Source organism: Passer domesticus, chromosome 2 (assembly GCF_036417665.1).
Source record: "Passer domesticus isolate bPasDom1 chromosome 2, bPasDom1.hap1, whole genome shotgun sequence".
In the NCBI taxonomy this organism is placed as follows: Eukaryota; Metazoa; Chordata; class Aves; order Passeriformes; family Passeridae; genus Passer; species Passer domesticus.
In genome coordinates, this window is record NC_087475.1 from 66,851,373 (window position 1) to 66,868,051 (window position 16,679).

General features: G+C 45.2%; 1 protein-coding gene across 4 annotated transcripts in view; it reads left to right on the forward strand.

Annotated features, from left to right (window-relative positions):
- The first annotated feature begins 5,979 nt into the window (after positions 1-5,979).
- The window catches only part of SMAD9 (SMAD family member 9), a 42,388-nt gene continuing 31,688 nt past the window's right edge, over positions 5,980-16,679 (forward strand). For 3 of the 4 annotated variants that reach the window (XR_010356281.1, XM_064408983.1, XM_064408986.1), the window contains exons 1-2: positions 5,980-6,172; positions 14,836-14,966. The gene's annotated coding sequence lies outside the window, so the exon portion shown is untranslated. The remainder of the gene's footprint in view (positions 6,173-14,835; positions 14,967-16,679) is intronic. The other variant, XM_064408984.1, reaches the window with a different exon arrangement.

Consider the following 16,679-nt stretch of genomic DNA (forward strand, 5'->3'; position numbering starts at 1 on the left):
GTACTTGCTTGTAAGCCTGGCTCAAGAAAACAGCACGTTTCTGCACACTCTGTTCCTGTCCGTAAGGTGACATGCTGGAGTCAAGAATGTTTGCAGGTCAAGGTATGAGAGGATGGGGAGTCTAACCTAGAACCTAAATAAATCTTGGGCTTCATCTCAGCAAAAGACAAAATTATTAAATACTGGTGTGATCTCCAAAGGTTGAAATAGAGACATACAAGGTCAACTGTTCTCTGTGTATGTCCTCTGATGTCTAGTAGAGCTGGAGAAGCCTGGGTTCTTGATGTCCACCATTCGAAAAATGTTAAAAATTTGGAATGGAATCAAAGGGGATCCCAGCAACTCTCAAGATTATTTAATCACCTGATATTTAAGAGCCATTGCCAAGTGTATGATGGAAAAGGTAGAGCATAAGCACAGGCTGTAAAGGAACAGACATGCAGAAATAATGAACTTTGAGTCCTGTGTGTAAAGACACAACATCAAACTGCTAGTAGCTGAAGCTAGAAAAATTCAGAGCAGAGAAAGCCATTTTTCTTTACAGCCTGTGCTTATGCTACATTGTAAGCCAAGGATAAACCTGACCATGGAACAATTTAGCAAGACTTGTAATGGATTTTCCATCACTAATGATTTCAAAATCTCTTTTTCCAGAAGATTTCCTCTAGCTCAACCATAACTGTTGGCTCTGATGCCAAAGTTCAGGATATCCTGGGACCTCTGTATATATGTGAAGTCAAAGGACAGTGGTTCATTCTTACTGCCAATGAATCTTTGAATATTGTTTCTTTTCCATACTCTTTCTTTTAATCCAAGCAAGTCCTCAGCAACAAGAAAACTGCTCATGTTAGTAAGATAAAGAATGGATTTAGATAAAATGGCTGAGAGTTCATCTGATTCTTCTCAACATTAGGTGTGAAGTTCAGAAGGTGAAGTGAAGGCAGGGGATTACAGCAGTGCTTGAATCAATGCCAGCTGAGCCAGAGGCACATAAATATTTCATCCAGGTCAAGCAAACATCAGGGAGGTGATTTATCCCAGGTTTCAGCCAGTGATGGCTAAAAAGGGTGGAAAGAATCCTTCCAGACTTTGCCTTCTAAGGTTTACTAAGTTATCAACGTTGCTATGCTAAAGGAACAAGAAGTGCAAGTAGGTTGTCTCTGTCCTCTTCCTCCACGTGGTCTCACAGTTTTGAGGACAAAGTAACAGACTCTGTCAACTGGAAGATCTTCCAACTAATCTCAGCTAGTCTGGCATCAATCCACATATCTTGGAATAAAAAGACATCTCAAGAATCATATTTTTCTGAGCATTCCAAGTCTTTTTCTCTGCAGCAGAGAACAAACTCAGCACAAATAACAAGACAGGTAGCTGGATCTCAGTGCACTAAAAGCTTTGGAGAATTAAAGCCAAGTCATTGTATGTGGATCAAAGAAAAGGAAAAAAATCAAAGGACCCTGTAGAACTTTCGTATAATAAGATGAAGACAAAATTCCCTGGAATTCCTTAGAATTTATGGGGTTTTAGCTTGGAGCAGAAATTACCCCCAAAATCTTTAATAACAAATATGATTTCATTCTTTTAGCCAGTACTTACATACACACACTAACAAAAATCTTGTTATGGTACTGGATAGGAAATTATCCTTTCCATTTATGAAAACTGTAGTAACCTAGCCAGTCCAAATATTTTGCAGAGTCTTTTTCATCTGATAATTGAAAGGTACAGAGAATAAATTCATTTTTCCATACCACAGTATGCTCATTCTCTTCTTGACACCTTTTTCAACCCTGGATGAAAAGCGCCATGAAGCTAAATGACAAATTTCAGATCTTACTAGTTATCTGACCCAAAAGGGACAGAATCCCCATCTGGTGGCAGTACCTGAAGCCACTCAGCCCGCTCACCTCTGTGTCTCCCAATATTTCTGAAATATTGTTTTTCAGTTTTCTGAGGTGGTCCTTGTTACTCCATCCACTCTACTGCTGATTCCGTTTATTCCTTCTCTCCCTTTAGGCATGCACCTCCAAACCTGCCTGCCTACATCCTTCTTCTGCCTCTCTGAATTTTTAGCTTCTCTTGCAGAATGTGAAACAAAGAGCAGTGAGAGGAGCAATTGCAATGCCTTTTCTGTGACAGAACAGACCTCCCAGCTGCCCAGCACAGTCTCTGCAATGCTGCATTCACCAACATGTGGCACAAGATTGCAGCTGCTTTTTCCACCTGTTTTACTTCTGAGAATTAGCATCTTATACCACAAACATGCAGGAAATTGATGTGAGTAGCACAAGACATGTTTGTAAAAGCAAATGTTTTATCCTGCTTGTGTTGGAAAAGATGTGTGAAGGAAGACTCCCTGATGGTTCAAGTGCTTGCTTTTAAACCTGATACAGATGTGTCCAAACTCTTGGGACCTTAGTTGGGATACTGAGACACCCAAACTGCCTGTGAATAAGAAGCAGGGTAAGCTCCAAGCTTCCAGACAGCACAAGAAATATCAAACAGTCAAATGCAAGGGGAAAGAGTTGGGGCTGGTCCAGTCCTATCCTGGGAAGTGGAGTAAAAGGTGTGGAGCTAGGCATCCTGGCAGGGTTTGGGCTTGTAGTTCAGGCACCCATGGAGAGAGTGAGATGGTGACTGCTGCTGCTTGAATAATCAGCTTCTTCTTGGCAATGCTGCCCCACATGTCTGACTCCACCCTGCAATACAGGAACAGCCCTCACTTTCCAGGGCTCTGGCACAGGCAAAGCGGGCAACAGAACCACAACTATGTTGCTGTTCCCAAAAATCTGCTGCCAGAGGCAAGTGCCTGCTGCGTCTTTGCCTGGAGAAAGCCCTTGAGGAAAATGTAACTCATGCAGTAAATACAAGATACTGTGGCTAGGAGTCTTCTAGTGCCCGCAGCAGCACACTTGGAGCTGTTTGAGGAATCTCCATGGCCCGGCACACGACACTGCTGTTGTAACAGCTGTTCCTTGTTCAGTGGTGGACACTGCCAGTACTTCACTGGAGCCCTGGAGCAGTACCTACAGAGTCAGTATATTTACAGCTCTCAGGAACTTACAGTTCTGTCCAAGTGGAAAATTCATGTTATTCTATGTTTTACACAGTATCAGTGCTAAAAGACATTAGTACCTTTCCATCCGTTTTACAGCTACATCCAGTCTTTACTATTCTCTATATAACCTTATACTGATGATTTTCTTTACAGAGTTATCCAGTACAAAAAGACAGAATACAGACCAAAATAAGAAGAATATTCCAATCAGGTTTTATTTTATGAGTAAAGAAGGTTGGTCCATGTTTTGCAGGAGGGGATTTGAGAAAGAAAGTTACATTGTGTGCAGGCTAAGGGAGGGCTTTTACAAAGGGCAGGATGGGAAATGAGGCACTGGAGAGAGATAATGGCAAATGAGAAATGGAATTAGCAGAGCCCAGGTGGTGCAGAGGAGTGACAGGTGATGAGTCACCCAGGCAGGAGAAGCAGAGCCATACAAAGAGGACACCAGCTTTGAAAACCATGCAGAAGAAGATTTGGGCTCAGGGATTTGGGCTCAGAAAGTGCGTGTAGCGAGAGTGGAAAGGACAGGTGGGGTATATGAGGACTGCTCCTGAGGAGAGCCCTCATTCCAAAGGTTCCAAGCAGATCACAGGTAACACCAGCATATATTCAGCTCTTGTATAAAACATGTATGTGTGCATGCCACATGATCAGAAATACAACTACATGCAAAAAAAATTGTTGCCTGCTATATAATCTATAATATATCAAACTCTAGTTTTATATATATATATATATATATATATATATATATATATGTATAAAAACACACATGTGACCTCTGTTAGCTAGAGTTTCTTCCAATATGGCACAGTTAAAACTGCCACCACACAAACAGGAATGCAATTAAATCATTTCACAAATAATTTATGCCCATTAAACTGGAAGTTTCAATCAAAGTAAGTTTTTAGGAACTGACTGCCCAATCTAGGCAGCAGCTCTGCTGGTTGGGATCACTCCAGTAGCAGTACTGGTGTTTTAATGTACCCCGCCAATGAAGACAGACTAGAGATAGCACAGAAGGCTGTGCACCAGAGTGGCAGGAGTAAAGACTCACCTTGTCCTGCACCCCTTTTTTGATAGCAGAAACTCTGAGCAGAGGCATGAGAAACCAGAGGTTTCAACCCCTGAAAGAGATGCAGTGAGACCCAGCAGAATTTGGTTGTGCCTCAGGAAGTTACACTCCACACATCTGCCGACCCACCCCCCTACCCCTGACAATTGCCCATGTATACATTTGCAGTGTGAGGTCTTCAGTTAAAAATAAACAGCATTGTGGACATAAAATCTGAAAGCACACCCAGTTAGAATGTGTGATTGGTATTTTATGAATATTTACAGTGATTTTTAATTAACAGCATCTCTTCTGCCACTCATCTGTTGAGAAGTCTCCTGTATGAGAAGCCCAACAAGCAGTGGGGAAGCCACCGGTATTTGAAGCCAGTCCAAAGCAGGAAACAGAGATATTTTGGGGCATTACATTGTATCTCCCTATTGCACCACACCCCCCACGCACGCATGCTTGGATAAAACTGCGCTGCGGAGCCGTAATTGCATTGTGGCTTTTTGATGTCTACTCAAACAACATTAGCTTTGCTGTCATGTTTTACAATGTAAAAAATTTTGGTGAAAATGTCAGCAGGATGGTATCTTTAATCATATTTATTGATTGACCTCAAAAGGCACAGTGCAATTTAACTGGAGCCCCTCAATGCAGCCAGGGTCAGGTTCAGACAGTACCTGTTCCTAGCACTGCCTGGAGCCCCAATTTCATGAGTAGCTTTTATGTCTAGTGTCCTTGAAGCCACTTGACTTCCCTTCTTTCAGACTTTTCTTATTACGGCTAATGCTACATAGCTAGAGATGCTTACTTCTAGGGAATATGAAGGTTTAGTATCTCTGGAGCAGGAAATGCATCTGCTCATCATGCCAGCTGCAGTTTGGTGTTATCTGACCAGTCCGAGAAATGATGGGACCTCCGCACAGCCCGGCGTGGGAAGGCACAGTCTGATCCCCAATCCCGCTGCAGCTGTGCTGTCCAGCCGTCCCAGAGGGACCACATTGATTCCAAGTCTTTGCCCGCAGCCGGCGTTTGTCTCCTGTGCCCAAATGCCGGGTCAGCTGCACTCGTAGCAGCGCAGGACGGGGCTGAAGTCTGTGTCCATCCTCGGGGACTGGCGAGAAGGACCCCGGGGAAGGGCCGGCTGCGGGGGCACTTCAGGAGGGACCTGTCCCGGGGCGGCCCGGCGGTCACACACAAACTCCTCGGCCACCCCGCACGGCCCCGGGCAGGGCAGCGACCGGGGCACTCCCTCCGCGGGCAGCCCGGGCCGGCGGCCCCGAGGCGGCTGCGCTCCCGCGGGGCTGGGGGCGAGCGGCAGCGGGGGGAGTGTGAAGGGCGGGTTCGGCGGGGGTGGTTCGTGTGTGCCTGTGCCTGCGGGTGAGCCCTGTCACGGGGAGCACGTGTGCCGGAGGGGCACAACTCGGCGGGCGCGGAGCGGTGAGCCCGGCGAGGGGCGGCGTGCGGTGGGTGCGGGTGCGAGATGTGCATGGTGTGAGTGTGAGTGTGTGTGTGTGTGTGTGTGTGTGTGTGTGTGTGTGTGTGAGTGTGAGTGTGTAACTCATCGAGGGCGTGCGCTCGTCCGTGTGTGCTTGAGAGTGAGCGTGTATCTGTATCTGTTTGGATGCGCGTGTGTGTGAGCGGTGCCAAGCGTGCGAGCGTGTGCGAGTGTGTGGATGCGCGCTTGTGTGTGTGCGATCGCGTGTGAGCGATCTCGAGGGTGTGCGTGTGAGCGATCTCCAGTGTGTGTGAGCGATCTCGAGTGTGTGTGTGTGTGTGTGTGTGTGTGCGCGATCGTGTGTGTGTGTGAGCGCGGCCGGGGGGGCGCGGGGGCGGGGGGGCGAGGGGCGGGCCGGCGGCCGCGGCGCTGCTGGCCGCGCTCCAGCCCGGCGCACTAATACAGCCTGGCGGCTCCCGCCTGACTGACGCCGACCGGGGCTGCTGCTGCCGCTGCCGCTGCCGCTGCGCCCTGGCCCCGCCGCCGCCGCCGCGCAGCTGCAGCCCCGCTCCCGCCCGCGGCGCGCCGAGACCCCAGCCCGCGCCCGTGGCAGGTAAGAGCCGGGGCTCCCGGCCGCGTCCCGGGAAGGGCGGAGGGGGGAAGCAGAGGGGACGGGAGACAGCGCCGTCGCTCCAAACTTCGCGCCGGGGCTGTCCCGCATCCTTCCTTCCCCGAGCGGTGCCGGGCGGCATCCCCCGAGCGCCCGGCGGAGCAGCCGCGGCGGCGCCCGGGCCGGGGTCCCCCCGGCTGGCGGCCCCGGCCCCGCTGCGCTGGGGCGGTGTGCGGGCGGGGGCTGGGGCCGCAGAGCAGCGAGATGAGACAGACCGACGCCAGGACGGCGAGCGAAAGGAGGAGCGCGGGGAAAAACATTTTTATGGATGGCTAAACGTTGACAAGTCTTCCCGCTGTCAGGATTTCTTTCTTTCTCGTTTAAGTAGGAGAGGGGAGGGAAAAAAAATAAAGAAAAGAAAAGAAACAACAGAGCCCCACATGACACGTTTGGAAATACTTTTCCTTTCAGAGGTTATTTTCTGTTCAAGAAATCCCGCTCCTGGACACGCTCCCGGGCAAAACGGAGCAGAATTGCTGGGATTCGGGGTTTTTATTCCAGCTACGAACGGTGACTCTGATTGGTTTCTTGTCTTTTGGCTCCGAAGTTAAAACGTTACACGTTTGTTGGTTAGCAAGTAACCAACATTTCCAAAAACAATAGCCCTCGATATGGCAAATTACAAATCACTGTAATTTTATCTCCGAGCTCAGGCAGCTCTAAGTGGGGGGAAATTCGGAGTTCGGCTAATTGGCAACAATTGTTTGGTAACTTTGTGTTTTCCTAGTTTGATTTTATGGATAAATTTATTTCATGCTAGCCAGGTCTGCTATTAAAGAGGCATTAGCTGGAATAAAGATAAATGACACACACATGGGCACATGCGGAGACACAGACACGCACGCCTGCTGTTAATTACTTGCATCTTATAAATTAGTGAAAGAAATATTTCAGCCTAGAATGGTCAACGATTTAGTGAAGGAGCTCTCCCTTGGCAGAAGTGGGAAATTATGTGCACGGCTTGGGAATGTATTCAAGTTTGCAGTGGTTTGGGGAGGGCACTGCAGATAACGCAAGTTTCAGTACTCTTCAGCATCTCTGACGTGTGGAAATGTGCCCCTCTATACGTGCAAGTATTTGTGTGGTAGGAATAATCTTCCCATCCTCAGGAGCATAAGATGAAGAAAGTGCTGCAAAATTCTTCTCCTCAGCCACGGTAGGACAAATGTCATCACTCAAACAAACCTCATCCGTTTTAATCCAGCCAGACAACTCCCTTCTTTCAGATTTGATAAGTACCAGTGTCTGGCTGGTTCATCTTTGCTTCCTGTTAGATTTTAAAGCAGACGCTGGGGATGTTTGTGGTTTGTTTTTTGGTTTTTTAAATACTGAGTTAATTTGACTTAGTAGCTAAAATAAACATGCCCAAAAATACATTTAAAGTAATTTGTATCAAGAAGGATATCTTGTATTTACTGGGTTTAGCAGTAGTTCCCATTCCCGTCTGTCCTTTGTGATGGAATTAGAAACATTTTCTTCTTCACTTTATTACCTCGCACATAAGCTGATAAACAGTAATTCTGCAAAAGTGCCTGGAATAAGGGTCAAGGGTACTTTATCACAAATCCTTATCGTATTATATATGCAAACCAGGAGATTTCCTGATGGATGCTTTGAATCTGTGTCAGTATTTGTAAACTGATACAAGGTGGAGAGAGCTTTTATTTACCTGCAGCAACTGAAACAAATATGCACAAAGCTGTCAACTGCACAACTTTGTGAAGAAGTTGAGAATTAGTATTTCACTAAAGAGTCATGCACACACATGCCAAGGATCTGCAGAAGGTGGGGATGTGGTCTAGAGGAGCTCGGTAGCGCCTCGGGTTTGAAAGCTACTCTCACAAAAATGGGCAGTAGTGCTCCATCTTCACTTCAGTGGGTACATGACAAGGCCCAGCTCACTAAAAGAGGAGTGTGGAAGTGTCAATATAATGTATCACGTAACATCTGCACAGTTAATTCTCCTTTCTCTCCTTTTATTCTTTTACAGGCTTTCTGCGTCTCGTGTTTGAATTCTTAGCTATCTGCTGTTATCAGACAGGGAGATAGTGTGTCATGCAATCCTCTCTCCTGAGTGCTAAAGTGCTGTAATTTTGATGGCCAGGCTAATCTGTCGCTATAAAGTTTTATTTTTCCATTGTTAAATTCAAAGGACAATGACTACTAATTACAAGTGACCTTTAACCAAAACACTAGCTGGAGTTTATCACCAGTGCTGATACTGACTAACAGTAATTCCAGCATCAGCAGTACTGGGCACCCTGTTTCAAAGAAACTTAAAATAATAAGGGGAGACAAATATGTATATATATATATATATGCTTTATAATTTGTCTGTTGCAAAAAATACAGTGATAGCCTAGAGATATTCCATTTTCTGTGCAATATATACCCTTTACAAATAATAATTACAGGGCTGGGGAAGGAAAAAAAACCCAAATAATGCATCATAAATATTTTAACTGAAAACAACACAGCAAATATATACATAGTAAAGGTTGTTCTGTTTAACTGCCTGGTTTCCTGATACAGGTGGGAATAAAGAACCATTAGTGTTACTGTGCATGAGCAGCAAGGGATAGTAATAACAACAACAATTTGAGATAATCATCGCGGTCCTATTACTGTCTTGGAGAACAGTTGTGAGAAGCACTAGACTTTGAATACAGTGCAACAAAATTAATTTTTCAAAAATATCCCAAATTATTTCCCATCTTATATTTTGTCTGCAATGTTTGAATGGTTAATACTGTGGGAATTTTACAGGTGGAAATGTGACTTAAAGAGACTTGGGCCCTGTGTATTTATTATAGCAGCTAAAAATCTGGTTGTGCTTTTGCAGATGAGTGGATTTAATAGATTGCAGGATCAGAGTCCAGACAGAAATCCTGACTTATACATGTTTGCATTTTAATTAAAGCAGGTGAAACATAAGGTGGATTGTTCTACAGGACGATTTGCAGGTTTCTGCACCTTAGAGACATGTAAGGTTGAGCAGTTCTCTTTGAGGTTCAGTTCCTCTAAACAAGGGCACAGCAAGGACATGGTGGAGGTGGACATGGAGTGAAGGAGACTTCCCAATGTATGCAGCCACTTCTACTTTAAGAAAAAAACAGAAGAAGAAAATCTGATAATTGATCTCTGTTTTTCTGAGACAGCATTAAGATCAAAGTGTGTTTCTGATTGGGAGAAGCAAAGTCTTATCTTTCACATCTTTCTATCCAGAACTTGTTTCCTTCCCACTCTTTTTTCCTTGTCAGTAGCATCACCACCCTCCCTCTGCCAAACTTAGCATCATCTTTGCCTCTTCTGTTTCCTCACAGGTGGTGATACTTCCAGATATCTCTTGACAGTTTTCCTTCGTGTTACTTCTTACATTCCTCCTTCCTTTCGTTTGCAGCTGCCAAAGCATTAGTCCACACTGTGGCAACCTTCCAGCTTGATACTGCAACCTCCCATTTCCCAACAAGCTCTCTTCTCCCACCTACATTGTGCTCCCAGATGCAAAATCCTGCATCTTTTGCTTTTCTTCCTGAAACATCTCCCATTCTGGAGTCTCTCTATATGCCTGGCCTTTGAACAGGTTTTGAAAATATTCCCCACGTCCTGAGTTCCCCACAACTGTTGGTCTCAAACTCACTGTCCATTAAAAGAGAGAAATGAGGAGGAAAGAAAATTAACAGACCCGTGGGTCATTAGAGTTTGTTCTGCTTCAGGCTTCCTTTCACCCTCATTACCTGGCTACAATGGGAGGCAGATTGGCCACTTCTTGATAACGGTGGTTCTGTGTTTGCTCGGCCTGGTGGCGTGCTGGGTCACGCAGCCGTGCTGTGCAGAACAGCAGGCAGGAGCTGGCCATGGAGGTGCCCTTTCCAGAAAGCCTTGTCTGCAAGCAGCAAACCTCCACCTAACGAAGAATCCTTTATAATGTGAATAACCCTGCAGCTGAGGTCAATACATTTCAACAATACCTAATCTTTTTTTACATGTGTTTTCTTGCTTGCCTTCCCTTAACAAAAAAACCCACCAAAAAAAAAACAACAAAAAAACCAAAACCAAATCCAAAAAACCCTATCTTTTTTTTTTTTTTAAGCATTCCATTGCAGAATTCCTCATCAGATTCTGCTTTACAAAGCCATCCCTGTCAGGGTACCTGTGGGACAGATGCAGAAATAGAGGCACCTGAGGGAAGGCTGTTTACCTTGAGGCCTGTAGCAGGAAGCAATCCCACATGCTGCCCAGTAGGCACAAAACTGACTGGAGGCACAAGCAGTTCATGTGGCTTTTCAAAACTCTCTTATGGTTACTTGCTGGTCTTGCCTATCCAAACCTACTTGTCTCTGTCAAATTACTCTGGCCCAGCTGCCAAGGTGCGGTTTCTCACCCTGCAGCATATGTGAGGTAGCTGATTTATCTCTCTCTCATCAACAGATCTTGGATTACTTCACACAGGGCATGAAACCTTCACAGAGACATCTAGAATACAGAAACCAAAATCCATTCCCATGGGAGGTTGCAGCTCCCATGCCTGTCCTGCTGCATGGTCCTACAGGACCACCTCAGGCTTCTTGGTGGTGGCCTCCTTGGGAGCCTTGGGCTGTAGGGGCTGCATGGGCCAGAGCTGAGTATTAGGAGGGGAGATGAAGGGCAGCAACAGCCATGAAGAGATGGAGTATTCTTTGGAATCTTGAGATAGAGTTGAAGAAGAGTAAAATATCTCTTCTAAAGACTCAGGGCCTGATTTGTGCCTTCTGCTCAGTGTTTTCTGAAGCTTGTAGTTAACATGACATGTCATCTTCCATGCTAAAGAGCATCCAGCCTTTGGTTTTTTATTCCCAGGCTCAAATATAGGCATATGAAACCTGTTTAATCTCCTAAAAAGGTGTTCTGGTTCACAGAGAATCTGAGCACCCACATCTTCAGCTGAAGTCACTGGGAATGGCCATCTATCTCCTTTGCCCCACAGGAGGGAACTAGATAGGCAAGTTCTTGCTCCTTTTGTTCTTAGCCCTCTTGTTGGGAAATAACTTCCACAGACAGTCCAAGCATATCCAGATATTTTTCACAGAAAATATCCTGGTCCCGTGACGAAGGCAATCCCTGCCATTGAATCAGATCTTTACATGGATAAAGCACACTAATACTAGTGTTTACCTCTTCTCCACACAGTTATTTGCTGCAGTTCTCCAAGATACAGGCCATGTGGATGCTCCACCCTTCCTCCCCCCTGCAGAGTTTCACAAGCCACTGAGGGCTCAATTAGCACAGATTACTGCGGATGTTCATGCAGGAGAACCTATATGTCAGTCTTATTGCATTAGCAATTTCCCACAGTGATGCACAATGGAGGCCTTTTAGGAAAAACAGATTTGAACGTGATATGGTTTGAACACAATGAAATGCTAATGCGATTCCGTGGACAACTGCTAGTGTGATGTATACAGAAAGTGTCTTGTGTGTGAAATCTATCTCCCCATGCAGTCGGCCAGGCTGTCTCACCTGCAGAGAATGAGACGTGGCCAGCAGTACTGCTGCTTCCTCCCCAGGCCTGCTGCCAGTCAGAGGGGAAGCATTTCTGGAAGTTCTTCCTTTTGGGTTTTTTATCCCAGATCCATATGATCTATTGATCTGTATTTCACTTTCCAAGCTGTGAGATGCTAAGTCATCTGCAAAAAACATCTGCTATGTTAACACCTGAACTGCGTAATGCTTCAGACAGGCCTCCCTGAGGTGGGATGTGCTACCATACAATGTGAGGAGAACATTTGCTTTGTCCTTTTTCCCTGTGTGTACTGTAAAGGCAGAAGCAGGTATGCAAAAGCATATTCTCTTCTGACAATTTAAGGCACTAAATTTCCAGAATAGGTTCCCATCAGACTAAAGTGCCACATCTTTGGTGAACTAATTGTTCTTTAGATGCATCCTTATTCACAACATTCTTAACATCTAAATCTAAGCAAATCCTTTTCCTAAAATGAGTATTTGGGAATGACTCCAAGAATGCCAGTGATTACAGGATCCAGTTAGTGTGGCTGTAAACTTTGGACCAGCATGGAAGCTGAAGTTCTTTTCAACTCCCCTTCTTCCTTTGTGAAGTGTTTGTTCTAGAGGCACTTGGCTTCATGCTTTGTATCAGAGAGGAATCAACTTTTATTTTAAAAGCAGGAATTCTATTTTTTGCGTATTTCTAACCCTTCCATTTTTAGAAACACCAATGGGCTTTGCTGCTTTGCTGGGAATGGTGGGTATGTGAGGAATGCGGGACTGACTGGCTGTAAAATAGGGATAGCCAGATCCATGAGAAGACATTTTGGCTTCCTAGGGCAGGTTGATCCACCTCCTCATCACCCCATTGCTTCCTGCCTTCTCCCACAAATACATCCTCAGAGCTCCTCCACAGCATGAGTGCTCCTTAGCTTGCAGTTCTGCTGGAGCAATACAGCTGAGAGAGGGGCTCTTCCTTGGAAGTGCTGGTCTGAGTCTGAGCAGGGCAGCCTCAGGAAGGGGTAAGGCAGGGACTGGGTGAATGGGTCTTCTTCCTGCCTGCAGGGAGCAGGGTGTGAAGCAGAGAAGAGGATGTGTCCCTGTGGGATTGCATCTTAGAAACTTTGGCGTGGCCCAGACAGGGAATACTGTGTGTTTCACTCTTTATAAACATCACAGTCACTGGTTTCCTTTAAAAATTAATACCAAGGAAGGAAGTTTAGTTGGAGAGAGATCATAGTGATAAATTGGTCCAGTTTAATTTAATTTTTACATAGACTTTGGTTGTGGTAATTTTGTGGAGTGCCTTCAGATATTGTGGGAAACTTTGAAAGGCAAAAATTGGTGGGAACGTCCAGCCCTCTGCTTTGGGTTGCCATCCTCAACAGCTGGATGCAAGTAGCCCAGGGGTCAAAGCCAGTGTAGCCATGCTGGCCCAGTGCTACACCAGAAGAGAGGGACCTTTTAACTTGGTTCTGGTAGGGGATGTAGGGTCATAAGGGCTCATCTCAAAGGGTTTTCCAGTCTCTTCTTCCTCCCCGAGGACAGCACAGTAATTCTTGAAGCAGGCTGTGTAAAATGCACTTGCAGATATCCGCAACACTTATCTATCCTACTCTTATGTTCCCCCTGATTTTTCAAGTGGACATGAAAGATGGATTGCCCTATCCTGTCTGCAGCAGACTTTGCACATGGGGGTACTGCTACCATGCCCTGCACCTCTCTTCTCCCCATCTTATGTCACACCGATGAAGCTTTGTTGAAACTTCTACCAATGTGCTCACCCACAGTCCCACAGCAGTCCCACAGCAGGAACTGCTTCCTAATCAGGCATCATGGGCATACCAAACATGACCTGGGTACTTAATTTTCTTTTGCGACAGAATGTATGCTTCTGAAACGCTTCTGTGGGTGTTTGTTTGTTTGTGTGGAAGTGCACGTAGCTATACTAAGGTGCGCAGCTTATATACTTGAATCTTTCCTCCTTTGTATCAAGAATGTGTTATTCCTGTCACGAGAAGCTACAAGATGCTGAGTAGATGAGGTAAGACTTGAGTGGTTACACAAGCTCAGAAAAATTATGTGTCTGTTTGTTTGTTTGTTTGCTTGTTTGTTTGTTTTAAAACCCTTTTCCCTGCTGATGTGTAGAAGATCCCCATGGCGAGTGGCAGTGATGATTTGACTCGGGAGGTTCTTTGCCAGCCCTGAGTGTATGCAGACTGCTGCCAGCTGAGCACATTTGAAAACACACCAAGAATCATTTGATTTAAGAAAACTTGCATGCTTCTCTCTTTCATAGTAGGTAGAAATAACTGAATAAGTGCTAGGTAAAAATAACTAACCAAGAGCATGTCTACTGCATTCCTCTTCACATTGATCAACTGAAACAATTTTCTCCCTTCCAGTTCTGTTGTGATTTAGTCACTGAGTGTTAGACTTCCAGCTATAATTGTCTCGCTGCTCTGTTTTCCAGCCACATGCATCTCCAAGAACTGCACAGCTTATGTCTAGACAACCCTCTGAGAAATCTCCCTCTGTGGCCTTACTTAGCTGTTGCAGTGACACTGAGACTGATGATGTCAGGCATTCTCGAGACAGATAGCCATGCCTCTCACCAGGCAAGTGCTGGAGTGGAGGCAGCACCTTGAAGCTTTATGCCAAGACCAGAAGTACATACACATCTGCCCACACCATACAAATACAAAAATATGCTTTTGAGGGACATTGCACACTTTGCTTTACACAGTGGTGTCTTAAGTCTGTTGTTGTTAGCATCGTTGAACATTTTCCTTTTTGACTTCTGTAGAAAGCTTAGAGTGATATTTAACAAGGAGTGGTACAATTTCCCTGCTGTTCCTCTGGGAGCGAAATTCCCTCAGCCTGAGGGAATATATGAAGCTATGTCAGGCGAGGTTTAGGTTGGATATCAGGAAAAGTTTCTTCACCCAGAGGGTGATTGGGCACTGGAACAAGCTCCCTAGGGAAGCAGTCACTGCACCAAGCCTGACAGAGTTCAAGAAGTGTTTGAACAACGCTCTAAGGCACATGGTGTGACTCTTGGGGTAGCCTGTGTGGGGCCAGGAGTTGGCTTTGATGACCCTAGTGTGTCCTTTTCAACTCAGGATATTCTATGATTCTGTGATTCTATGACAACTGAATTAGAGGAAACTTCATCAGCATGTTGGACTGCACAGGAATTCTGCTGAGGTGTGATGTGAATCTTCCCTGACACAGTGGATCCCTTTTACATCAGGTAAAATCTAAACTTAACAAAATCTTTCCATAGTGGAGATATCAGCATGCTTGCTCTAGACACAAAAGGAGGGCATGTTTAATTTCCATGAGCTCTGGAACCCTTGTTATTGACTTTATCAAGACCTGGCCCCAGTTAGGAAATCGTAAACTCACAGTTATGGTGGGCTTTCCTCTGCCCCTGGCATGTCAGGCTCTTTAGTACCACAGTAGAAGTTCCTGAAGTGAAGCTCCTGGAGCAGCACATTTCTCCTGTTAACCTCAGGACTTACAGGTTATTTCTACACCAGAAGGTGAAAAATGGGCATAGGAGGAGGAGAAAATACCCTAGTCCCTTCCACTTCATGTCCATTTTGTTGGCTCTTAGCCTTGCAGTCATTCAGACTTGTGGTGCCTCATCTCAGCATGAGCTGTATGCAGTGCCTGATTTGGCTGTTCGGGTTTTTTTTGGGTTTTTTTCCTAGATATTTACCTTTATGTGGAATAGTCCATGCTATGTACACACATATTTTTCTCAAATACAGATTTAGGGACTTGGGGATGAGTAGGTCAGATATGGGTGTCAAAAATTTGGACATGTTTATGTGGCCAAGTAAATTCTACTGAAAGACTGTTTCTATACTAATAAATGAAACATGCCTTATACTGTTCTTGGCCTTGAGGTTTACTTCTGTGCAATGGTTGTCTCACCTTCCAAAACATGGTGGCTCTATGCTGACTTATTATTGGGAGTGACCTCTCTTCCCTCCTAACTTTTGAACTGTGCACAAAAGTGGTTTGGGGGACTGCTGCTGGAACGGACCAAAGCCATTCCAGATGCTGTGGTAATAACATGCTACAGCTGATAAAGGTCCTGTGCCCAGAGATGTTTCCCACAACTATTGTGCCCCAGCAATAGTAGACAACCCTATGTTTAGGGAGAATGGAGCCAGTGAACTGGGCTGACATGTTTCCGGTCCCACCTGCTCCTGCAGGCCACAGAAAAAAATGGGTGGGTCCATGCTCATGTCCCATAGGTCTTCTTCCCTAAATCAAGCTTCAGATCTTAGGCTATACTCAGTGATGGAATAAGGATTTACTGCATAGAAGACTGACCCTCTTTAGTGTTGACCAGTCACTTATCTGACAGACAGGCAAAGCCTTCCTTGTAGTCCCAGAGGAGGGAATTGTATTAGGAATGTATCCTGAATGATGCTGACTCATCCTCATGATCGCACATCATATTGTCACTGAGGGAGATAGAGCTGACCAGACCAGAACTTCCACCGTGATGGGAATATGGATCAAAACTGTAACACTTCCCTCCCCACTGCTACTCTAAACTGCATTGAGCATCGAGAAACACAATGGATCATCAGCACAGAAAATACATCAAGTGTGGGTTTGAAACATTCCAGTTGGGTAGGCAAGTTGCCTGTTACCAAAGGCATATGGCTTAAGCAACTGCTGTCCTGAAAGGCTGTTAAAATCAAATTGTGAATTGACATCTCTGTCTTTGCAGCCCTGGAGCAGAGTGGCTGCCTCGCTATTTCACAATGGAGAATCTAAGCGTAGCAACACAGGGCTTAGTCTGCTGAATAGTGTGCAGTATTATGTAATTTAATAACAATAAACTAGGATGTTCTGATAATATTATTTGAAAGCTGTTTAGTTTATTTAATACCATTTATATTTTATGTGTCAGTTGAATTTGGGGAAAAAAGATTTTAGAAGA